General features: G+C 40.1%; 1 protein-coding gene across 2 annotated transcripts in view; it reads left to right on the top strand.

Annotated features, from left to right (window-relative positions):
- Positions 1-26,029, top strand: part of ZNF366 (zinc finger protein 366) — a 289,661-nt gene that overhangs the window by 237,334 nt on the left and 26,298 nt on the right. The window contains exon 1 of one of the 2 annotated variants that reach the window (XM_033111022.1): positions 23,449-23,485. The exons of the other annotated variant lie outside the window; for it this stretch is intronic. The gene's annotated coding sequence lies outside the window, so the exon portion shown is untranslated. Of the gene's footprint in view, positions 1-23,448; positions 23,486-26,029 lie in introns of those variants that run through there. 2 annotated transcript variants of the gene reach the window in all.

Here is a 26,029-nt window from a genome sequence, read left to right as displayed (position 1 = left end):
CCTCTGCCTACTCTCCAGTTTGTCCCTGTCCATGTGTTTAACCCAGAATGCTCCCTATCCCCAGCCCAATTGTTTGGCCAGCGTACAATATAACTGGGCTCTCTGAGGCCATTTTCAGGGTTATAGCCACTGCTGGTATTCTTCCTCAAAAGGTCCAGATGAAGGGGCCTGGAGTGGAAAACAAGGAGCTTGCAATGAGAATTATTGATTTGCCTTATTATTTTTCTATCTCTTCTTTCCTCTTTATAGCCATGAGACTATCTTCTACCCTGGTTGTTAGGAAGCCCAAATACTATTATACATACTATTTGTTGAGTGCCTTTTTTTCTTTTTTTTGGAATCAGGGGCTTTATATTTCTTATTTTATGAAATTTCATACCTTGTAAGGTGGCTTATTTTTTATTGCCATTTTTAATTTTTAATTTATGATTTTTTATTTTTATTATTAGCTTCAGGTGTACAAAACAACATAATGATTAGACATTTACAAACCTCACAAATTGATAACCCCAACAAGTCTGTTACTCATCTGACACCATACATAGCTATTACAATACTATTGACTATGTTCCCTATGCTGTACTTTACATCCTGTGACTATGTGTGTGTGTGTGTGTGTGTGTATAAAATTATAGTTGACATTCAATATTATTTTATATTAATTTCAGGTGTACAGTGCGGTGATTAGGCTTTTATATAATCTATGAAGTAATCTCCCTTATAAGTGTAGTACCCACCTGATACCATACATAGTTTTTACAACATTATGGACTATATTCCCCATACCGTATTTCACATCCCTGTGACTATTTTCTGACTACCATATTGTACTTCCTAGTCCCTTCACCTTTCTCACCTAACCCCCAACCCCCCTCCCATCTAGCAACCATCAGCTTGTTCTCTGTGTCTATGAGTCTATTTCTGTTTTGTTTGTTCATTTATTCTGTTCTTTAGATTCCACATGTAAATGAGATCATATGGTATTTGTCTTTCTAAGTCTGACTTATTTCACTTAGCATAGTATCCTCTTAGGTCCATTCATGTTGTTGCAAATGGTAAGATTTCATTCTTTTTTATGGTAAAGTAATACTCCATTGTATAAATGCACCACAATTGCTTTTTTTGTTTTATTTATTTATTTTGTTCTTTAGATTCCACATATAAGCAAAATCACATTGCATGTGTCTTTCTTTATCTGACATACTCCATTTAGCACAATACCCTCCAGGTCCATCCATGATGCTGCAGATGGGGAAAACCCATGGCTGAGCAATATTCCATGGTACATATGTACCACCTACTCTTTATCTATTCATCTATTGACAGACACCTAGCCTGCCTCCACACATTGGCCATTGTAAACAATGCTGCAATGAACATATGGATGTACATGTCCCCTCGAAGCAGAGTTTTGGGTTTCTTTGGATAAATACCCAGAAGTGGGATTACTGGGTCTTCTTTGTCTCTTGTTATAGCCTTTGTTTTAAAGTCCATTTTCTCAGGTGTAAGTATGGCTACCTCAGCTTTTTTTGTTTTTGTTTTTGTTTCCATTTTCATGAAATATCTTTTCCCATCACTTTACTTTCAGCCTGTATGTGTCTTTCAGTCTGAAGTGAGTCTCTTATAGGCAGCATATATAGGAGTCTTTTTGCTTATCCATTCAGCCACACTATCTTTTGATTGGAGCATTTAATCCCTTTATGAGGTCTGACACTTAAGTTCCCAAACTTGTTGAAATGATGTTTCTAAACTTTTTTGATATCAGAGGGATTATTTATTATGAATTTGTACCAACTGGACAAACAGTTAACCAAGTTTACTATTTGGAATTTGAAGTTTTTCACTCAGCTGAAAAGGCTGAGTGAAAAAGTTAGATGACTAACTTTTCACCAACAATTCATGGCTCTTGCATCACAGTGTACAAGCTCAGACCACACTGTTAGGGAGTTTTTAGCCAGTAAACAAAAAACTGTATTGGACCCTCCCCCCCACACTCACCTGATCCGGCCCCCAACGACTTCTTTCTTTACCTGAAGATAAAGGAAATATTGAAAGGAAGACATTTTGATGACATTGAGGACATCAAGGGTAGTATGACAACAGTTCTGATGGCTATTCCAGAAAAAGAGTTCCAAAATTGCTTTGAAGAGTGGACTAGGTGCCGGGGATAGTGCATAGCTTCCCAAGGGTAGTGCTTCGAAGGTGACCATAGTGATATTCAGCAATGAGGTATGTAGCACTTTTTCTAAGATGAGTTCCTGAACTTAGTTGTCAGATCTCATACTTTGAAAGTAGTTGTTGATAGATATGTAGTTATTGCCATTTTATTATTCACATTTTTTATCTTCTTTGTTTTCTTCTTTTTCTTAAAGAAGTCCCTCTAATGTTTCTTGTAATGCTGGTTTGGTGGTGATGAACTCCTTTAGCTTTTTCTTGTCTGAGAAGCTCTATATCTGTCCTTTGATTCTAAATGATAGCTTTGCTGGGTAATCTTGGTTGTAGGTCCTTGCTTTTCATCACTTTGAATATTTTGTACCAATCCCTCCTGGCCGGCAAAGTTTCTGTTGAGAAATAATCTGATAGTCTTATGGGAGCCCTGTTGTAAATAACTAACTATTTTTCTCTTAATGCTTTTAAGAGTCTGTCTCTCTTTGTTGTTAGCCTTTGGCATTTTAATTATAATGTGTCTTGGTGTGGGCCTCTTTGAGTTCATCTTGTGTGCTTCCTAGGTTTGAATATATATTTCCTTCATCAGGTTAGGGAAGTTTTCCATCATTATTTCTTCCAATAGGTTTTCAATTCCTTACTTTCTTTCTTCTCCTTCTGGTACCCCTATAATGGGAATGTTGGTATGCTTGATGTTTTCCCAGAGTCCCCTTAAACTCTCCTCATTTTGGGGGATTTATTTTTCTTTTTGCTCTTCTGATTGGATGTTTTCTGCTACCACATTTTCTGCTTCCACATCACTGATTCGATCCTCTGCTTCATCTAATTGACTGTTGATTCCCTCTAATGTATTCTTCATTTTAGCTCTTGTATTCTTTATTTCTGACTGGTTCTTTTTTATGTTTTCTATCTCCATGTTTATATTTCCAGTCTCTTTGTTGAAGTTCTCCCTGTGATCATTGAGCATCCTAATAATGTGTTTGGGACTCCACATCTGGTAGATTGCTTGTCTCCATTTTGTTTAGTTCTTTTTCTGGAGCTTTGTTCTGTTCTTTTATTTGGGAAATTTTTTTTGTCTCCCCACTTTGGCTTCCTCCCTGTGTTTGTTTCTATGTGTTAGGTAGGGCTGCTATGCCTCCCACTCTTAGTAAAGTGTCCTTATGGAGTAGGTGTCCTGTGGGACCCAGTGGTGCAGTCTCCCTTATCACCAGAGCCGGGTGCTCCAGATGTGTCCCTTGTATGGGATGTGTGTACCCTCCTGTTGTAGTTGAGCCTTGGTTTCTGTTTGCACAGCATGGAAGGGATTGGCCCTCAGGCAGATTGGTTGTGAGGACTGGCTGTGACTACAGTGGAGGAGCTGTGGTGCAACGACTGACCCTAGAGAGAAGAGTTTGCTTTAGCTGGGTTCTGGTGCCTGCCCAGTCTGCCCTTTGGGTGTGTCATCCTTGGAGGCAGCTGGGTGACGCTCCAACTTGGTTCAAAGCTAGCCACCAGGTGTGCAGCCCTGGGGCCTCCTGGGAGGGACCCTGCTGCAGTTCCTCCCTGTATGTCCCTGGCACCTTTCGAGCCACTGCCTCAGTGCTGGAGCTCAGAATGAGTGAGTCTTTCGGTCAGTCTGTGCATGTTTCCTTTAAGAGGAGTGCTTGAGACTCCAGATGTCTTCCATGTCACTCAGCCACAATCTCCACTGGTTTTCACAATCAGAAGTTATGAAGACGTCTTTCCCTGACACTAGAACCCTGGGCTGGGGGAGTCTGGTATGGGGCTGGGACCCCTTGTTCTTCGAGGGGACTCCTCCACAGCCAAGATTTTTAATGGTCACTAGTGGGTATGAGATGAACCCATTCCATCTCTCTGCCCCTCCTACCCGTCTCAAGGTGGCTTCTTCTGTATGTTCATAGTTGTGTGGCTTTGGCTCATCTAGACTTCAAGTGATTCTCAGTGATGGTCATTCTGTAGTTTAATTTTAATTGATGTGGTCATGAGAGAAAATGAGTGCAGCATTTACCTACTCCACCATCTTGACTGGAACTATTTTTATTGCCATTTTCCATATGAGGAAATCGAAGCTCAGAGATTAAGTAACTTGTCACATTTGAAGTGATTTCAAAGGTGGAGGCTCTGTCTCATTTATATTCCATTCCTCTTTCCTTCCCTTCTTCTCAAAATTTTCAACTATTTGGAGACACACAGCTCTAACGACTGCCTTCTAAATTGATCAAGTAAGATTGACCCTTTGAGTAATTTTAGGTAGGAACTCTTTTCCTCCAAAGTAAATTAAATACCCTAAAAAGGTAGTAGGTTGAAGGTCTAATTGAATGAGTTGTTAAGTGATTAACTCTAAGGATTTACCCAAAGCTGCAGCAGGGGCCCCGTTGGCTTCCCCTCCCAGACTTATAAAGCTACAGCCTGGATCAGGTGGATGAAGGGCAAGGTCTCTTAAGTTGCCAGTGAGGTAAACGCTAAAAGCTTGAGGTCTGACCATCTTCATTCTCCCTGAAGCGAAAGCTGGTATTAAGGAGAACAAGGTGTTACCTCCCGCCGGGACAGATAACCTGCTAAAGGAGAGTCAGAACGGGATCCCCATGAGATATATGTGCCCCAATCCTAGTTCCATGGTAGCAGCACAATGCTGTGGGGTGGAGTAATCTCTGTGGTTAGAACTCTTCAGAATTCATTGGTTTTATTTTCTGGCTGATTACTTTAATAAGACCCTTAGCTCCTTTCTCTTTTGTAAATTTCAAAAGCAGGTTCTCTTCCCATCATGGGAATTCCCAACTCTACTCCACTCAGGATTCTCTCATTTTTTTAAAGGGTATTAGGGAATACTTTAAAAAGCTTTAAAGTCCATTTTCATTTTTCTTTCATTGAAAAAAACTGTCTGAAGAGTAACATAGCTCAGGTGCTGATAAGGAAGGGCCGGGAAGGATCACAAAGCAGAGAAATTTGTTAAAGGAGGAAAGAACTGACATTTATTTAGCACTTGCTATGGTCCATGCATATACCTATTAGGTGTCTCATTTTAATTTTTCTCCAGATCCATGAAGCAGTGTATTCGCCAGGATAGGCTAGGTTATGCTTTAATAACAACCTCCAAATTGCCACGGTTTCAAAAATTAAAAAAGAAAAAAAAGAAAACAGGGATTTATATCTCACTTCCATTACATATTCATTACATGGATTAACTTGCAGCTTTGACCTAGGTCATCTTAACTTTACGCCCCAGGCTGACAGAACAGCTATTATTGGAAATGTTTCAGGTTGCTATGGCAGAGCAAAAGAAAATTATGTGGAATCATGGACTATTTCTCAAAGATTCTGCAAGGAAATGACACATATCACTTGTGCTCACATTCTGTTGGCCAAAGCAAATCTCATGGCCATATCTGCATATAAAGGGAATACAGAAATGCAATCCAACCATGTTCCCAGAAGGAGAGCTAGAAACATTTGATGAATAAAGTGTTATTATGGCTGAGAAAATAGATGCTTAGGAAAGTTAGTAGGTGGTGGTGCTGGGATTCAAAGCCAGTTTTCCAACTTCATCTTCTGAGCTCTTCACTCTCCTACAGTGGATGTATTCTACAAGCATGTTACATACATGATGCTGTACCTTCTCTCCAAATGCTGTGCTGGACTAAAGGGTCCTTGAGGCTAAATGAGGTACATGCATGTGTACCTGGCTGTGGACAGGTAAAGCCAAAACCAAAGTTATTATGGCTCAGCCTTTATTTTATTTTACCCATTTCTATTTTCTTTAAAGGTCTTCTACACATTCAGTGTAAAATCATTATATAACAAAAAGTTTCATTTTTGAACACATGCCGTATTTTTCTTTTTAATCATAGGTCTCAAGTGCAATAGGTTTCCTTGCTTATTGCTTTTCTTTGCTAAATAATGAGAAAAGGGCCACTATGCCCTTAGTTTAGTGAGACTGCTGCCTGGTGGATGTTCAAGGACCAGCGGAAAGGATGGTCCAAGTTCCCTCCATTACTTTCAAGAGAGTCTCCAGGAAAAAAAGAAAACTAAATTTTCTTGCTCAAAGGAACAATAAAATAACAAGAATGATTCCATCATCCCTTAGAAAACCAATCCCAATATTTCATCTCCCTAGAGCCGAGAGAAAATGTTGTTAATGTCAGTTCTTCTCAGACTTTTCTAATCTAAGTACCCCTAATGGGAAAGAAAAAATGGACAAGAAATCCTAAGTGATCTGCCATAGGTGAAATTTCAGACTTTAAGTTGTCCTGGTTTTTCACATTCTGCTTCATAACATATCCATATTTGTTTACATTTAAATGTTTTAAATTACTCACAACTAATTAAAATTGATAGGCCATGAAGACATATCACCCTTTTCACCACCCTTGCGAACTTGACCTCAAGCCTGCCCCATCCATCAACAATTATATGCTTATCACCTGAAAGTGGGTCCCAGAAGGACAGGGATAAGGGTTCCTGTCAGGTTGGAGGTATTATAGGTTCCCCTGTACAGATAGAATACCCCAGAAGCTGAGAGAGGATAAAGGCAAGGAAGAGGTGGAGGAAGAGGGGTAGGGGAGAAAGGAGAAGAGGAACAGGAAATGGTATCCAGAGACAGTGGGGAGCCAGTACAGTCAACAGAGCAAGTCACAATATGGCCTAAAAAAGCACAGGGCAAGAACTTGGAACTAATTTACTGATGAAGACAGCTATTAAAGGAACACATTTTTTATTGATTATATTCTCCATTAAAAAAGACAAGGTACTTGTCTGAAGCACAGCTAGCTCAAGCCTTAGGCAAAGCATTTAACCTTCAGGGTGTCCCCAACATCAAGCATGAACTCAAGTGCTGCTCAGCCTAATGGAGTGTGAAGTTGGCAAAACTCTTTGAAGGCAGAGAGTGCAATTTAAGTATTATGTTCTATTAAATAAAATGCCTATTTTAGGAAGGGAACTCTCCATTATCGTTATGGATGCCTTAACTAGTAGCCAACACCTGGTAGAGCTGATTGTTGAAAACTTTTTTACAGAAGAGACCAGGCGTTGATCACTTAAAATAGAAAATAGAAGAACAAAGAAACAAGTCCAGGGAGTAACAAATGGCATGCACCATTAAGGCATGGCTTGGTTCAGAGAGAGATTCCTGAGCTAAAGAAGGCCTCATTTACTGGAATGGAAAAATATAGGGCCAGGAAATTGCTCACAGGTCTCCTGTCTTTTCCTGTGCACATGCAAATGCACTACGTGTTGCTTCTGTTTGGGTTCAAAATCTCAACTTTAGAAATAGCCTGAGGTGTGTCCTTGGAAAGGCAGAGGGTGGTGTGGTATATTTGTGTGTGGTGGGGGTGGAAGGAGGATGTTGGGAGGAGCCATTTAGATGCTCTCTGGAACCAAACTGCTTCCTTGGGCCTCACAGTTATTAGAGCTGAGCTGGGAGACTGAGTAGCTGATCAGGGCTTACGGAGCCTCCAAGTCTCCTGAACTAGCTCCGAAGTGGAGCCAAGTCTGCACCCCTGAAAACACAGGCCAGTTCTGCATGTTCACACTAGATGGCTGGTTTCATGCCCAACTATGTTTCAGGTGCATAAGCTGAGCCTTAGTCTTTCCTTCAACTTCAAGAAATGTTTATGGAGCAACCATTTCCCAGCAGACACTGTTGTAGGCCTTGGGGGAAAATAGGCAAACATCCCTGTGCTCATGGAGCTTGCATTCTAGCAGAGGGAAATGGACAATGAATAAAATAAGTTATATAATGTTAGAAGATATGGAGGAAAGGGAAGCAGGGAAAGAGAGAGAATATGGAGTGCTGGGTAGGAGGCAGGATTAGAGTGGCCTGACTGAAAGGGTGATATTGAGCAAAAACTTGAAGGGAGCAAAAGAGAGAGCCATGGAGAGTTAGGAGGCTATTAGGAAATGCTTGTCTATCTATTTCGGAATAAAAGCCAAAATTCTGAGAAGAAGGTTGTTGTGACTTGGACCAGCAGGATAGGGGCAGTGGAGGTCGTGAGAAATGGTTGGATTCTGGATAGACAATGAAAACAGAATGCATACAGTCTGCTAATCCATATCCTGAGGTACTCAGGTGCTCTGTCCAGGAGTATGTTAAGTGAGACGTGAAGGAATGGTGATGAGGTTGTTCCCTCTCCACTTAAGAGTAGTGAAGGAGGAAGAGACAGGATTCTTGTTGGTACAAACCACCTTGCCTTTCTTCCTTTGTTCTTCCTGTTAATTGAGGGCCTATTATGTGCCAAGCCCTGTGCAGGAAGACAGCAGTGGATGCAAACTAACAGGCTTACTGCCCTCATGGAGCAAACAGTCTACAAAGGAAGCCAGACATTACATGAATAGTCAGAGAAACAAATGTAAGATGTGTACTCTGCTAGATGCTGAGTGTTAAAATGAGTACATCTGCCTTGGTTAGGAGGTGCTGAGGAAGGAACCCTTGAACTGGGATCTGAATAAATATGTGTCAACGAGGCAAAGGAGGCAGAAGGAGAGGAAGAGTGTCCAATGGGAATGACATGTCTGGAGGTTCTGAAGGGAGGGGGAGCATAGTGTGGATGAGGAACCAAGAGAAGGCCAATATGAATAAAATGCAGAAAGCCTGGGGACATGGGCAAGATGCAGCTGGAGAAATGGATGAGGGTCAGACCCTGTCAGGCTCATGGGCCATGTTCAGATTTTGAACTTGATCCTGAAATCAATGGGAAGCTACAGGAGACCTTTAAGCAGGGGAATGACATGGTCCTTTGTGCTTGTTGAAAAGCTCACTATGGCTGCTTTGTGGAGAAAGGATCACAGGAGTGCAGTGAGAGTGACATGGAGGACCACTTACGAGACAAACGCAAAGCCCAGGTGAGATCGTGGCTGCCTGGACCAGAGAGTTGGTTGTAGAGATCCTGGTGAGGATGCATGTAGAGATCTGAGAGGTATTTAGAAAGTAGAAGCTGGTTTTGAATTGATCATGAGGGTTGATGGAGAGTTCAAGAATAATTCCTAGTGCTTTGTTTAAAATCATGGTACAAGTAGATGTAAGAGTTCCTACAATTTGTATTAGATCAAGCCCCAGGAGAAGTTAGAAAATTATTTTTCTACAATTCTTTAAAAAGAATATTTACTGTCGGATGGTTTAATTAGTGCCCAGCCTTGACTGAAAGAGAAGGTGGGATAGATGATCTCCCCGAGTCTTCTCCAGCTCCGTGGCCTGTTGCATAATAAATTGATGGAATCCTTTATTGAAAACACAATCTCTAAACCAGCATTGTTCAATAAGAACATGATATAATGCAAGCCATAAATGTAATTTTATATTTTCTGGTAACTATATTTGAAAAGTAAAAAGAAACAAGTGAAATTAATTTGAATAATCTATTTTATTTAACCCAATAAATCAAAAATATTATTTAAACATGTACTCAATAGAATAATTATTAAGGAGGCATTTCACTTTACATTTTACTAAATTTTTGAAATCCAGTGTGCTTTTTATATGCACAGCATGTCAGTTCAGATTCGCCATATTTCATGTGCTCAAACACCACGTGTGGCTAGTGAGTACTGAATTGGACAGCACAGCTCTAAACCATCGAAGCAGACACACAGGTCTTAAACCCATGTACAAAGCACTGGAAATGTAGGTCCTCCTATAGTAACCTGAGAGATAAAAATACTTTACATAGAGCATCTTAAATTTGATTGCTTGACCTCTCACCAAGAATTACAGAGCAGATGCTCATTTTCACTCCCAGAATAAGATCACTGCTAATGTCTAAATAAAACAGTGTCTACAAAGAGAGAACAGACTCAATCTGAGAATGTTTTCCTTCTGCATTTTCATCAGCCCAAGGCGTATTGAGTTTAGGGTACCAACATATGGTACAAATGTTAATTTTAAGAAAAATTTGGCACACTGAACATGCTAAACCATGCTACTTTCTACACACGTGATACTTGGCTTCAGCAGTGGTAATACATTGCCAGATTTTCTTAAATGTCAGGCATTTTAAGAAATGGTTTCTCTGAATTTAAAATCACACACACAAAAAATAAATGGAAATGCTACTGAGATGTTTCTAAATAAAATAAATTTGACCTGTGAGGGAAAACAAAGCAACAGCTAACCAGAGGCCATGGTGGACCATTGGTTGAACACCAAACATCAGCAGTGCTGTTTTAATTTCTAGCCAATATATTGTAATCCCACAGTTCTTTAACCAGATTTTAATCTGCAAAGAATGTCCAAATCTTTGGGGTTGAAGGAGCCATGCCAGTTTTCCTTGAAGATTCCTCCTGTCTGTTGGCAGAACTCACCTATACTACCTAAGTCACATGAGCAGGTGAGAATTATCCCCCTGTGTCTCAGCATACTTCAGCAGTCAGCCATCCTAATGGTCAGAAGTGTCTGGTAGTAAAATATGTTGAGCCTGGAATCCTAGGCTTGCTCTTGCTAAGTTTCCCTTGACCACTTCGGTTTATCAAAATCATCCCAAGTTCAGACCTGATGCTCTCAATATCACTGGCTCATTGTTACCCGTGTGCTCTTGGGGGTTCTTCTCTGGGTCATCATACACTCACAGATAAAGCACTCATTTCAAGATTGCTCTGTCTCTGCTTATGAGTCTGAGTCCAGATTTTCGGTTATTTGCAAATCCCTGTAACAGGAAGAGATTGAATGGTGCACTTCCCAATGGATTGATAAAACAGTGCAGGGCTGGGGGTGGACAGGGGGAGGAGGAAATTGGGAATGACACAAAGCCTTACAGGGACCAGTATAGAATCAAGGTCATGCAGTGGGGAGGTAATATGTGAACTGAGATTCCAGACACTTAAGCTCTAGAACTTTAAAATTCTCATATCCTCCCTGTGCTTCTGTCAGATGAAACATTAATAAAATGTGAACAAGATGATGTGTGAAATCCTCTCCCATACTCGAAACATTCTACATTTAGTTCTCTTTTATCTCATGGGGTTTTTGTGGGGACTAAATGCAATAATGGGTATGAAAGATTTTCAAAAAGTTGAGAATTATCTCAGTGTAAGTTACCACAAAATCACAAAATAATTCTCTCAATAAACATGGAATTGTTTTTTATTCCTATTACAAAAATGCTGGATCAAGTTTAGGAGCTTATTTAATTTCAGATGGAAAGTAAAAGAATCTATAGAAGGTAAAAAGTTCATTTAAAAAAATGAGTAATTTAAGTATAAATTAAGGTGATCTTTCTGGAAATCAATTTAGCAATAGGTAGTAAGGCCTGAAAATTTATATCCTTTGATTCAGTAATTCTAGAGAACCCAATCTAAGGAAGTGATAACAACTTAACCAAAATTTATGTATAAAGTTGTCTACTGCAGTGTTATTTGTGTATTGCACAGAGATGTATAGCAAATAGTGTTGTAAAACATATTCATAAGTATAAAAGACGTGAAAGAAGCAAACCAAAACATTCACAGTTACTCTTATTTTCATTTCTTCTTTAAACATTTCAATATTAAATTTTGCAATGGTAAATAATTTATATTACTTAAAGGTTATTAAAAATAAGCTGTGTAGAGTAGGTCACCTTAATCTAATTCCGGTGCCAACTCATTTTGTCTTTTAATCCATCTTGATCAATAGCGAGCTTTTCTCAACTGCTTTCATGATTTTCGTCTCTTTCCTCTGCTAACCATGACACCGTGTGCGCTTTATATTCTGTCTGTCATTTGCCAAAAACCTAGATAGCACTCAGACAGCTGAGTCACCTGTCAGTTTTAGAGTGTCTACAAATGGTGCTCATTTCTTTCTTGAATATTCCACACATTCTTTCTTTACGTGAAATTCATGTGAAGTGGCCCAAAGCTTGTCTCTTCTAAAATAAGACATACCAAGCAACACTCTTTTTTTTATTATTATTATTATTTTTTAAATTTATTGGGGTCCAAGCAACACTCTTAAAGTGTGGCTTGCTTGATTCTCCCTAAGAAAGTCTTAGGCAGGAGCATTCGTCACTCACGTTGAATTTCCCATTAATTCCTACACCATAGCTGTTTACTCTGAAAACCAAAAGGTTTTAGAAACTACAGGCAATTCCTTAAACTCGAGATTGAATATTCTCATAGTGTGTTATTATCAAATGGATCCAACTGAGTTGCCGCTTACCAGCTGAGAGTGAGTAGAGAGGTGTTTTGTTATTTACTCACTCTGTTATTCACTCATCAAATTAGACCCATCTTAAGTTAGCCTCACCATTTCTACAATCAGCATAAGCGGAGCTGAAAACTTGAAGGCGCCATTTCCCGAAAGCCCCACTAAATAATGTTATCAAATGTGCCTTTTTTATAAGAAAGCCAGAGAAGGTTAATAATCTAGCAGAATCAGCCTATTGCTGGTGACAGGGAGGAGGTGACAGTGGTGGGGGGAGGTGTTAGGGAGAGAGAGAGGAGACAGACAGACAGACAGACAGACCAAAACCAAGTCATTCCCAACCACTCAAAGTCAAAAAGCTCCAAAGAGCAGAACATAGGCTGTGGGAAAGCACTTAAAATAACTTTTTCTTTTGCTAACCCTTCCAAGGAAATACTTTTTACCCAGAATCTTCTACATTCAGTGCTGTGGCATTCAGACTCTCAAAACAGGCCCATCAGTAAGTACCTTAACTGGCTTTTCCTTACCACCTCATCAATTTGTCACACAATTCTTATTCAATTTAGATCCAGCTACTTCTGCACATTTTTACATTGATTTGGAAAATGTCCTTCACACTTTGGTTTTGGTCTCTACTCATGAAATGTCATTTGCATTAGGATGATTTAGTTTCAAAAGGATTTTCCCCTGTGAGATTTTGCCTTAGATGAGCCTCAAATCTTGTGTATTTTATTCCAGACATTGTTGGAAAACTAGAGTTTGTGAGGCTGCTTCAGTCTTCTTCCCTGAATATATATATACGGTCGACCCTTGTACAAAGTGCAAGTTAGATGCACCAACACCACTCTCTCTTCACCCCATGCAGTTGAAAACCCACGTATAACTTTTGGCTCCCCCAAAACTTAACTACTAATAGCCTACTGCTGACATAAACTGTTGATCAACACACATTTTGTATGTTATATGTATTATATACTGTATTCTTACAATAAAGTAAGCTAAAGAAAATATTGTGAAGAAAATCATAAGGAAGTGAAAATACCTTTACTGTATTTATTGAAAAAAAATCCACGTATAAGGGGACTGCTGCTGTTCTAGCCTGTGCTATTCAAGGGTCCACTGTATGTATTTCTTTCTCTCTTTGTCCCAATTCTCAGACTTGAAATCTTGGTTATATTTGTATATGCTTTTCATAAATTTTAAATCTGAAACTCGGTTCAATCCTCTTCTCCAGTAATCATTCTCTCCAGCCATTTAAGACGTCTCAGGCAGGTGCAGGTTTATATAGAGAGATTACACACAACCAGACACACATACACAACTTAAATATACCCGATAAAATCCTGTATGTTTTGTCAAACATTTCCATTACTGGTGATCTCATGAGAATTGGGTGTCTAGTGTTACTACAAACTACCCAAAAAAGTTGTTCGTTTGTTTTTTTAATTTGTCTTTATAATTGTTCTTGTGCATTGCCTTTTGATAACGTTTGCCCAGTTTTCCACTTTAGTCATTTTTCTGATTGATTTGTGGAAGCTCTTAAATATCAAATAACACTATTTCTGTGTTATATGTTGCAAAATTTTTTCCAGTTTGCCATTTCCTTTTTAATTTTATGTGATTTTTGATATACAGGGTTTTTTTTCCTTATATAATCAAGCTACTCAACTTTTCTAGTTTCTAACTTTTAGCCAAGGCTTTCAAAGGTCACAGGTTTTGGGCAAAGACATATGAAAACCTTCTCACCAATGCAATGGAGCTGCAGGCTTTGAATGAAGCTGGTGTCACGTTTCCTACCCCATCATTGGAACAACTCGGCAGGGGTGAGGTCAGGGAGAAAAGGCTGGATTTACAACTTGTCCCAAGGAGAAAAAGCCCATTTTGCAACTGGAGGAATAGAAGTAGGAGGAGAGTGTCTTGGGAGCAAAGTGGTGTGGGGAAGGATGGATGACACTGGTGTGTGTTTGTGTTTATAAGAATCATTTATGTGACTAGAAATTGGATGACTATTCTGTAACCTTTTCCAAGTTTCTGAGATTTGGGCTGATTTCAGGGGATTTTTGGGGGGCCGATTTCTTCCCAGACTTGGGCAATCTGAATGATTCAGTGGCTGGGGCCCCTGGGTGCACAGAAACCCTTTCTGTGGCCAGCACTGTGGTGAGGAGGTGAAAGAGCCTGCCTCACCGCAACCATGACGAGCTCCCTGACAGATGCCACCACTACGTGTGCGGCATGGTTCCCTTTGCAAGGATCTTTCACGTACTCTACCTTGTTTGATTATTATAGCCACTATATGAAGCAAGTAGGGTACACTAAGTTTTCTTACTCTCCTTTTTACAGAGGAGAACTAAACAGAATGTGAAATCTAGCTGATTTTCCAAACTCGCTTAGTGATTGAGTAATACAGTAATGTGAGGTGTGCTGTCCAATATAAAGGGGTAACATGGCCAACCAGAAAGTGTACAGGCCAAGAAATTGGTCACATCTGGGATGAAATGCCAGCTCAGCCACTCATTTGCTCTTAGACCTCAGGCAAGTAACTTCCCTTCTGAGCTTCTGTTTCTCATGGATAAAATGGAATAATGGCACCTGTCTTGCAGGGTTGATGTAGGGATTAGATCACATAGTGCTCTATTTCCTTCACTTCTTTGATCTTGTTGGTGTTGTGTGTTTTTGAGTGAAACCTTGAAGCTTACATGGAAGGAGTGGTATGTAAAGCATCTAAAGTGGTTCATAAAGAAGAAATGTGAGCGTGGCGAGCCCCTGCACAGGCCCTGGCACAGAGTGAATGCTGCAAAAACCTAACTCCTCTTTCACCATGTCACATTACAAACTCCGGAGAGCTAAGATGCACGTAGAAGTTTTCCTCTGAAGGATCCTTGTGTAGTTTATAATCCCACTCATTCAAAAGCCTTTCCCATCATAACATTTAGAGTGTGGCTAGCATTAGGAATAGGATTCATTAAAACCTCAATTGTTTACCCAGTCGGCCATTGTATAAGGCTCGATCAATGTTTGCAATAGCTCATATGTAAATGTTGATCTTGAAAGAAGGTTATTGAAATAAAAGAGTCCAGCAACAGGCCTCAAAAGAGAGTTTAGCTTCATGCCTAAGAGCAGGAGTTAGCAAACTACAGCCCCAAAGCCAAATTCAGCACACTGCTCGTTTTTGTAAACAAAGTTTTATTGAAACACAGCCACTCCCATTTCTTTACATGGCGACTAAGCCTGCTTTCATTGTAACAGCAGGGTTGAGTAGTTGCAACAGAGAATATAGGCCTCACAAAGCCAAAAATATTTCTCTCTGACCTTTTACAGTGAAAGTTTGCCAAACCCTGGCTAAGGGCTGCTACTTCCAGGCTATGAGTATCATTTATACTCATTGTGTGTCAAATTCCTTATCTATAACATACAGATTATAATAGTAATGAGTGAAAAAGATAATCCATATAAAGATCTTTCATATGGTGAGTTCTTAGTTAACGATAGCTGTAATTATTACTACTAATACCATTGATTTACAGCAAAGTCCTTTGGGCAAAACACTCACCCTGACCCAGGAACAAAAAACGTGATTGTTCAATCCAGTTTCAAAGGTTCCCCCTGCAGATAATAACAGTAGCTCGATCCTTTCCCGCCACAATCATGTTTTCTTAACATCTGCTATTTCAATGCCATTAGCTCAGCTTCCAGGATATTATACGTACACTCTACCTTTCCTCTACACTTAGTGTAGACATTTGGATTAGTGTCATTGAATATTTTCCAATAGTCTGTGTACCCTGTCTGGGAGAGGAGGAATTGAATGAGGCGTTTTGTTGGAATTAAATGTCAAGGGAACAAGCTGCTTCTTTCTAAAAATATGAGCTACATATTCCAAAAGGTGTGAACCATCAATCAAAGTAGAAGGGAAGAGTTTAGATTTAGTTGTTTATTTTTAGAAAGAAAAAAAATTTAAAGAAAACCAAATTTGACAAATGGCATTGAAAGCTAATAAGGAAGCTGAAATAACAGCAGCCCCACTTTGCCTCCTAAATATAGTGGGGATTGCATTCTCAATGTAAAGAAGTCTTATCCTACAGTCAAGTAGCATATGGAGGTGATTTCCAAGAGAGAAGTGAAAAGAAAAAAAAAATCCCACAGCTCAACCTTTCAGAAGTATCATAGTCATGCAGGAAGAAGACCTTCTTACATCCTCTTCCTCATTGTCAAGTGCTGTAGGCAGGGCCTTAGTGCAGGGTGGAGGCTCGGGAGGAGGAAAAGGGATGGGAAAAGGTCTCCAGTCTAAGACCCATATGCACGCAAATGGTGCACTGGTGGTACACTCCCACCTCCAGGGTACAGCGTGACCTGTCCGGGATGCTTCCTTTTGTAGATGACATGGACCCGAAAAGAGCCATTTCCATGGGCTGTGCTTCATCAACTTAGCCTTGGCATAGAGGAGAATCTTCTCCTCACCCCTCCCTCCCGCACACACACATCCCATCACTAGTGGCCTGGGTAGGTGGTAAGAAGGCAGGGGTGACTGCAAGTCACAGGGCTTCTTCCATCAGAATCCCTCCGCTCCCACTCTGTGCCCACTCATGCTTCTCTTAGCGTATAGGTTCTGTCATTTACATGCAACAGAGCTTACTGAGCACCTCCCTAACCTTAACCTTGGGTGGCCATGCTCATTACCCACAGAGCTCTTAAAATACATCAGTGTTGTGTAAAGAACCCTGACGTTTTGTAACTTTCTAATTAAAGTGTTAAAAATGGCCGGAAAATATGCACTAATGCCTGCGCCCTACCCCTAGAGATCCTGGTGTAATTTAGGTCTGGAGAGGCATGTAGGCATTGCATTTTTATAGGCATAGGTGAGTGACATATGTTTAAAACTTCTCAAATGATTCTAATGTGCTGGCCTACTATATGTAGGGCATTCTTCTAGGTGGGTGTAACAGTGAATAGCATCGGCAAGGTACCTGGTCTCATGGAACTCATGGCCTAGTGGGGCAAAAGAGAGACTAAATAAATGAATGGCCAAAATATTTTCTGATAGTGCTATTAGGGAAATAAAACTTGGGGCTGTGAAGGAGAGCTGGAGGATGGGGAGATTTGTAACTTTAGATAACATAACTTTAGAGAGAGTGGTCAGCGCATCATCATTGTAGAGTCATACTTTCCTTCTTTGCTTGTAAGTTCTGTTAGCACTGAGGGCTAGCTACAGGTTCATGGTCAGACGCCTGCTCCTTGTTCAGGACAATTGCCGTCCTGTGTTCCCTGAGCCCAGTTTCTACAGGCTGATGAAACATGGGAGACGCTCCCTGATTGGGCAGCCCAGATCAACCACTGTACCCAGAAGCTGTCTCCCAGGGCATGCTTTCTCCTCGGTGACTTACTTCTATAATGCCCCCGTCCTCTTTCCCGCTCACTTCATTGACCACCTCATTCTGAAGTGATATCCTCTTATCAGCATCATTGATTGAACACAATTTGCTGACTTTTAATAATGTAATAATGATAATACTAAGAGCAGATTGAACTATATTTATTATGTGCAGTCACTCTGCAAGATACATTATCTCATTTAATCCACTGCTAAGGGGGCATTTATCAGCCCCCATCCATGTGGAAACCAAGACTCTGAATGGTTAGAGACTTACAATGTGGCTTACCTTTTTAGACCTCCTAGGTCCCCTCTAACTCAGAGAGTCTGTGATCCTATGATCTCCAGCTCGTTTCCTTAACCAGTTGTCAAGCTCCCTGAGGAAAGGTATTACATCTTAGGTATCATTGCAGGAGAGGCCCTTCTCTCCTCACCGCCATAAGCCTTGCTTGTGACAGGCAATAAGCCCACCAGAGATCTATCTGTGGAGGCAGCCTGATTGTCACTCCTGAGTCCCTGAGGCTTCGAGGAAGCCTTCAAGGCCTACAGTCCTCAGTGCTGTTGCCTATGAGCTCGGACTCCCCTTCACTCCCAAGACTACCCGGTGGGGTCCTCACCTCTGAGACACCACAGAGGGCCCCACAGCAACTCACAAACACTTATACATGGTTCCTGTGGGCATTTGCCCCAAGGTCTGTCCCATGGAAAATCTAAAAGAAACAATTATTTTTATGTTTCCTGTAGTTTTGTTTGTTTGTTTGTTTTGCTAATTAAATTTTTAAAAACTGAGATTAAAACACCAAATAAGGAAATCATTGCAATTCCTAGACTGAGGACCGTTATTCAGAGAGGCAGACTTGCACTAATATTTTAAGGAATTAGGAGAGCTCTATCTTTAAAGAGAAGTCTCTATTTTTTTCAGCTTTATTGAGGTAGAAGTGACAAAATGATAAGAGACTTAAAGTGTGCAACCTGGAGGTTTTGATGCACTTAGACATTGGGAAAATATTCTCCCATCTAGTTAACACAGCCATCACCCCACATATTCCCTCCACCCCGTTTTTGGTAAGAACATTTAAGTTCTACTCTCCAGCAAATTTTAGTTATACAATACGGTGTTATCAGCTATTGTCACCATGTTATTCATTAGATCCTCAGACCTTATTCATCTTATAACTGAAAGTTTATACCCTTTTATCAACCTCTTCATATTTCCCCCACCCCCCAGCCCCTGGTAACCATTTTTCCACTCTGTTCCTATGAGTTTGACTTTTTTTTAGATACTACATGTAATTGATACCATGCAGTATTTGTTTGGCTTATTTTAGTTAGCATAATGCTATCGAGGTCCATCCATATTGTTGCAAGTAACAAGATTTGCTTTTTTTTAAGACTGAATAATATTCCATTATATATATACATTTACATACATATATACGTATACATGTACACATATATATGGATTTCTTTATCCATTCATCCATTGATGGACACTTAGGTTGTTTCCATACCTTGGCTATTGTGGAATAATGCTGCAATGAACATGAGAGTACAAATATCTCTCTGATATAATAGTTTCATTTCCTTTGGATAAATACCCAGAAATGGGATTGCTGGATCATATGGTTGTTCTATTTTATTTCTTGAGGAACCTTCATACTATTTTCCATAGTGGCTGTACCCCTTTTTTGTTACTATAACACACACATACACACAAAGAATATAGCAACACTTGTGAGTATGTGTACATGTATGTGTATATATGTTTGACACAGAGAAAGAAAGTGAGAATATGAATGTAGTGATATCTTATTGAAGAAAAATTAATATAGAAAATTAAGAAGTTTCAATAGCATTCATATCTGAATGTGGATATCCCCACCCTGCACTGATGTCCTTTTTGATTTTCAGCTGAAGTGGTTAAGGAAGAACACAAAACTGTCTAAGATGTAAGTCCTATGATTGTTTCCATTCCGTAGAAGAGTAATTAAAGCCTCAGAGGTTTAATCCACAGTAGCATTTCCCCCTCTTCCCTGTCCTTTCTGCCATTGCGTTCCACAGAGGAGTTGCGCCCCCAGGCTGCATCTGACACTGCAGCTATCCTGCCCCAGCTCAATGCAGGGACTTGACAGCAGATTTGTGGCCCTTGCCCAAGCCGAGCTTTTTAACTGAGACAGGGCGAAATGGGCACCAAAGAATCCTAGTCTCAACCTCTTGATGCTGAAAACCCAGATGTAAGGGGTTGGAGGTAGACGTCCCATCCCAGCAAATGCTCTGTCAGCATGTGAATCCCACATAATGCTCACAGCAATAAGGAACCCACAGGGATCATGTTTGCTACTGCAAATTTCTCCCCGTGGCAAATTAATCCATACTGATTCTGAACTGGCAACCAATGGTAATAGTAACTTACCAGATGAAAATACAACCTACATTCACATGTGCTCTTAAAGCCACAGACAAATCTGTTTTAAAAAGCAGATATAGCAATGCATAGTAACAAAATCCCCACCAAGTAACAGCTCTGTATGGAATATCTTCATAGCGATCAGTATCCTGCAAGAGGCAATGGGAGGTAGAAGAGTGTGAATCCCAGGCTGAAGGGAGCACATGCAAGTGTTAGGAAAACAAAACCTAACCATGAAATAATCAGAGTGTAATACAGGGGAAAACACTATGTTTAAACCAGGGCTCCATGGGGTGATGCAATAGGATTTGAAAGAAAGGAGAGCTAATTGGGCATAAGACTAGGGGAAAAAGGCTTCCAGAAAGCAGCTGAACTTAACTTCATCCTGGAAGAATGGGATGGATCAATGGAAAGAATATTCCTAAATGGCTGACCAGTGTAAACAAAGGCAAAAAATCAGGTATAGAATAATGAAAGCCTGGGGTTAAGAAGATTTTAGAGAGAAGGGAAACTGAGTTGGACTTATAAAGGACTTTGAAAGTCAAGGGAAGAGTTTACATTTGATTTGCTTTATGTTTCAGGTGGGGATTGTGTTTAGCTACAAGCTACAGAACTCTGAATCTATTTTCTTTTTTAATTAGTTTATTGGGGTGACAATGGTTAGTAAAGTTACATAGATTTCAAGTGTATAATTCTGTAATACATCATGTATATATCACATTTTGTGTTCACCACCCAGACCAAGTAAAGGATTTATTTCTTCAAATAAGAAAACCAGTACCAAGCGAGCACAGTACTTCCACAGTGACACTTGCTGCCTTCCCCTCTACCCTACTTTGCAGGAGGCATTTTTGTTAACCTGGTTACTTCACAGTTCCAATATGACTGCACCACCTTCAGCTTCACATCCACATTTCAGGGAGAAACAAGAGAGACAGGAAAGGATAAGCAGGTGGTTTCTGCCTTAGGAATGCAAAAGCTTTCTCAGAAATCACTAGCAGTCTTCTGCTTACATCTCACTGGCCAGAACTGTGGCAAATGGCATCCCCTAAGTGAAAGGATGTCTGGGAAGACTAGTGTTTTTGCTGAGCATATGAGTGTTGTCACCAGAAACAAAATCAGGGTTCTGTTTCTTAAAGAAGAAGGGGGAATGGAGATTGAAGTAGCAATTAGCAATCTCTACCTACTCTTGTGTACAGTAATCTTACACGCTATTATTGTAGGTTCCTGAACAGACAATAAGGACAATCAGGACAACAAGTTGTCCTTAAAAAAGTGAAGACATTTTAGAAGATGGATTTGGCATTGGTATTCAAGGGCTTTGGAAGAAAGGAGAAGAAAGATCGGGAAGAGTGGATGGAAACTAGTGAAAGTAATCTAGGGGTGGCCACTTGAACTAGAGTTGGGAATGGGAAGAAGCAGAGAACCTAGTATTCATTTCCAAAGAACAATGAACAAGATTTTGTAAAAACCATCCAAGAATGAATGGTCAAGGTGGAAGGTGTTGACAAACTGACCCTTTGATCCTTCTTTTTTCTATGCATAAAAAGTAACACTTGGGGTGGAGAACATATTAGAAAAAACAAATTGATAAAGGAAAATCCAAGAATCACACACATGTTGAAGCAATAACAAATCCTGGAGTATAATTACATTTTAAGGTCATAGGCACCTGAGGTGAAGAAGAGGGGTGAGCTAGATTCAAAGTTAGGGGATTCTAATACGAATGTGGTCTTTCTGGGGAACATGAGCATTGCTTTGCAAGGCCATTCTCTAAACACAACACATAGCAGATCATTAGGATAGCCTCTAGAACACATCTATGCTTAAAAAGCAAGATGAACCACATCTGAAAACAAATTACGTTCCTTTTGATGACTAATCCTAAACAACAACAAAAAAAAGCATTCTGCCTATTTGTTAGAAAGGGAGGAGATAAGGAAAGAATTCCACAGATTTTTTTTTTTTGTAGTTTTATCTACGAGTTAAAGAACAGAAAACCATTTTAAGACTAGAACATTATTACAACTTGAAAACTCATCATTAAAAATGTTAGTAAGTGCCAGTCATTGTACACGGCATTAAAGACACAAGAAAGTTTAGGCTCTGTGCTTTGACATATTATGATTCTGCAGTGGCGTAAGTAGGATTGAACTTTTTGCCTAAAAGAAACTTTTCTGCAACCCAGTTGCCTTCGGGCCCTGAGGGAAGAACTGACACTCTCCTCCATCCAACAGACTCTTTCTTGACATCCCAGAGTTCCTTCTCAGCATTGAGGAAGGGGCCAAGGGAAAACTCGGGCATGGGTAAAGTGGAGAAACTGGATTAGTCATTTTGCCTTGTGTTATTCTGTAATTACTGTGAATCTTCACATCGGACTCATCTTTATCTGAACTTTCATGGTTGAGTGTAATTTAGTTTTGACTTCCACACACCTGGCTTTCTCAGCACAGGTCATCAGAGGTCCGCCCCATTGGCAAGTCTCCCCAGTTTTCTTCCTCTGGTCCAGAGGACACGCTGATAGTGAAGGCTGATCACTGCCTGTGAAAGGGGGACATTTTTCTCACTTCCAAAGCTATTACTTCATCTGTTTTGTGTTACTCTGAGATTTTAACGCTAAAAAGGGGAAAAAAAGAATCTCTTGAAAGAAAATATTTTATGTCAGTCAAAGAAATGTCAATCTGCTTCTTGTTCTGTCATATTCCGCAAATCAACTTACACATCCGTGATTCCTCTACTATATCTCCTAGAACATTTTCCTCCACATCTGTTTGTCCCTTTCTTCTCCCAGATAGTGTGTTCCTTGGAGCTAGCTTCTGGCTTATGAGGCATTGTCTTCCTGGCCCCCAGAACAGAGGAGGCTCCTGAAGTGTTTGGCCAAGTGAATGCCTGTGGGCAGGATTCTCCAAGTCTGAGCCTTTGCACTTGCTTATATTTATTTCTCTGATGACATAAGCCTGTGTCATAACACTGGATGCCCAATGTATAAACCACAGTGAACTCTGCCAAGAGCATCAAAAGACCTTAGGCAGAAAAATGAAGGAGTCCAAAGAAAGTCTGCAAGAGAATTCATAAAAGGAAGAGAACCCAACATTAATTTTGTCTGAATGTTTACTGTTAAAAGTCAAATGAATTTTTATTTTTAAATGCAAGTATTTGAATAGCTAAGTCAGTGACAGTGTACGAAAGTACAAGTTGAAAAGGTATAGCACCAAAACTCTCCTCTCCACCCAAGGAGCTGCACAACCGCAGAGGCACCTTCATCTAGACTCTGAAGTAGTAACTTGGCTGCTGGACTCCCAAGCGGTCCCCCCAACCCACCCCCCAGGCATGCAGTGTTCCTCCCCAGAAGCAACCAATATCACCAGGTTCTTCTATTTTTTTCCAGAGATAGGCTATCTGTCCATGTACACGAGGAGCTAAGTATACATATTTTGTAAGTATATATATTTTCCAAGAATGATTTTTTTTCATGGTATATGTTTCGATTTAGTTGTATCTTCTTCTTTTTTTTAATTTATTGGGGTTACAATTGTTAGTGAAATTACATAGATTTCAGGTGTACAATTCTGTATTACATCATCTATGAATCCCAGTATGTGTTCACCACCCAGAGTCAGTTCTCCTTCCATCACCGTATATTTGATCCCCCTTACCCTCATCTCCCACCCCCCACCCTCCCTTATCCTCTGGTAACCACTAAACTATTGTCTGTATCTATGAGTTTTTGTTTCTCATTTGTTTGTCTTGTTCTTTTGTTGTTTTTGGTTTCTATACCACATATCAGTGAAATCATATGGTTCTCTGCTTTTTCTGACTCATTTCGCTTAGCATTATACTCTCAAGATCCATCCATGTTATCACAAATGTTCCTATATCATCTTTTCTTACCGCCGAATAGTATGCCATTGTGTATATATACCACAACTTCTTTATCCATTCACCTATCAAAGGACATTTTGGTTGTTTCCATGTCTTGGCCATCATAAACAAAGCTGCAATGAACATTGGAGCACACTTGTCTCTATGTATAAATGTTTTCAGATTTTTTGGGTAGATACCCAGGAAAGGGATTGCTGGGTCATGTGGTAATTCTATTCGTAATTTTTTGAGGAACCTCCACACTGCCTACCATAACGGCTGCACCAGTCTGCATTCCCACCAACGGTGTATGAGGGTTCCTTTTTCTCCACAGCCTCTCCAACACTTGTCACTCCAAGAATGATTTTAATGAGCAGAATCAATAGGAAAAAAATCAACATGAAGCAGGTTAATCAGATCTTGAATTATAAAGTTTAAGGGAAAAAAGATATCCAAGATGAAGAATGGTCACTCATCAAAAGGCAGAAATAGATCAGGAATTCTATCTACATTAAAAAAAAAAAAAAAAAAAAAAAGCTGAGGTCACAAATCTACCTGCCCTTTAGGCTGAGCATTTCCACAAAGTTAACGGACGTGTGTCTGAGGGTCCTGGGGAACTTGCAATTGTTGAGTGAGAGAAATTGTGGTGGCTGCCCTCCTGGGACATTGTCTGCCAGAATGTGGGCATGTTCTACTCTGTGGCGACAGACTCCTTCCGGGGCTCAGTGGCATTTGATCACTGGGCCCTAGGCATTTCCAGAGGCCTCCCATGTTTATTCATATTATTTCAGTGTAACAAAACATTCCATCTTTCAGGTCAAAGGAATATGGCACAGACTGGCTAAGCATCCTGAGTCCTGAGGAAGCAGGAGGACAGGAGCACGCTTTCTGAGGGGCTCTAGCCTAGTCATTGCTGTGCCTTAGCTAAACTGCCGTCCACACTGGACATGTTCTTGGCAGTTCATTGATGTAAAGTTGGCTTGGGATGGACTCGGACAGGCCAGGTCAACCAGTTATTCCTTCTTTCAGGTAATACCAAAATTCTGCTTGGCATCAGGGAGTAAGAGCAAGAAAACAGGTATTTGTTAAATGAATTCTCAAGTAATTGTTGGATTCTAATAATATATAAAACACCAGGCAGAATCTGACTTTTTAACCAGATTCTGTTAGAGGTATAACCCATCCACAAAGAAAGTTGACAAGTGACACAAGGCCCTATCAATGAGTAGAACATCCAAAAAATGTGACAGACTTCAGAGAAGTGAGGGATTTTCTTCCACCTCCAGCAGAAAGGAAAGTTTCACCCATGAGTCTCCATAAAGCCTCCAGTAGATGAGATTCTCTCTACGTCCTGTCCTGTAGAGTCTTGGGATAGTCTGGTTGATGTATTCCATGAAAAATATCAAAGAAAGATGGCAGATGGCTGCTCAGGTAGTCTTTGTGGGATAGCAGTGCCTGGTCAGGCTGCCAGGACTGGGGATTTGGCCTGCGGGTTTGGAGATTGATGAGTTCCATTTTGTAAGAGCACTGGTTCATCAGGCTTAGGGAAAATCATTCCCAGGAGTGATCTATGGACCTGACTGTCCATGCCAATCTATTGATGTATAAGGGATAGGAGTTTATTTTCTAATCACCGGAGTGATCTTGTCCACTGATAGTAGACTACGTTTTAAAGAATGTCGGAGCAATTATAGAAGATTGTTTACTGACTGCAATCAGGACCAAAGATTAGAAGACCTTGAAGGATAACTTAATGCCCCATCCCTACCCCTGACATTCTTGCTGAATAGAATACATACCAAAAAATAATAATAAAAGCTGTTTTCTGCCATTTAAAGTATCCCCTTTGGATAGAGAAGAAATTAATATCATCAAATTCGTATAATCCAGTTCCCCTCTTTATAGGCCATATGCATATTATTGGATATATTCCATAGATACAAGCTGATTAGATGGTTGATAGGGGCTGGTCACCTTAACTGTTGTTGGATAGTTCCCAGATATCCACCATTACTCTTTTTATAATGATGTGCAGAGCAGCATTTTTTTAAAATTTATTGGGGTGACAATTGTTAGTAAAGTTACATAGATTTCAGGTGTACAATTCTGCATTACATCA

The sequence above is a fragment of the Rhinolophus ferrumequinum genome, chromosome 7 (assembly GCF_004115265.2).
Source record: "Rhinolophus ferrumequinum isolate MPI-CBG mRhiFer1 chromosome 7, mRhiFer1_v1.p, whole genome shotgun sequence".
Classification (NCBI taxonomy): Eukaryota; Metazoa; Chordata; class Mammalia; order Chiroptera; family Rhinolophidae; genus Rhinolophus; species Rhinolophus ferrumequinum.
The sequence above is the reverse complement of the archived record's forward strand: the minus strand, read 5'-3'. Positions and strand labels throughout refer to the sequence as shown.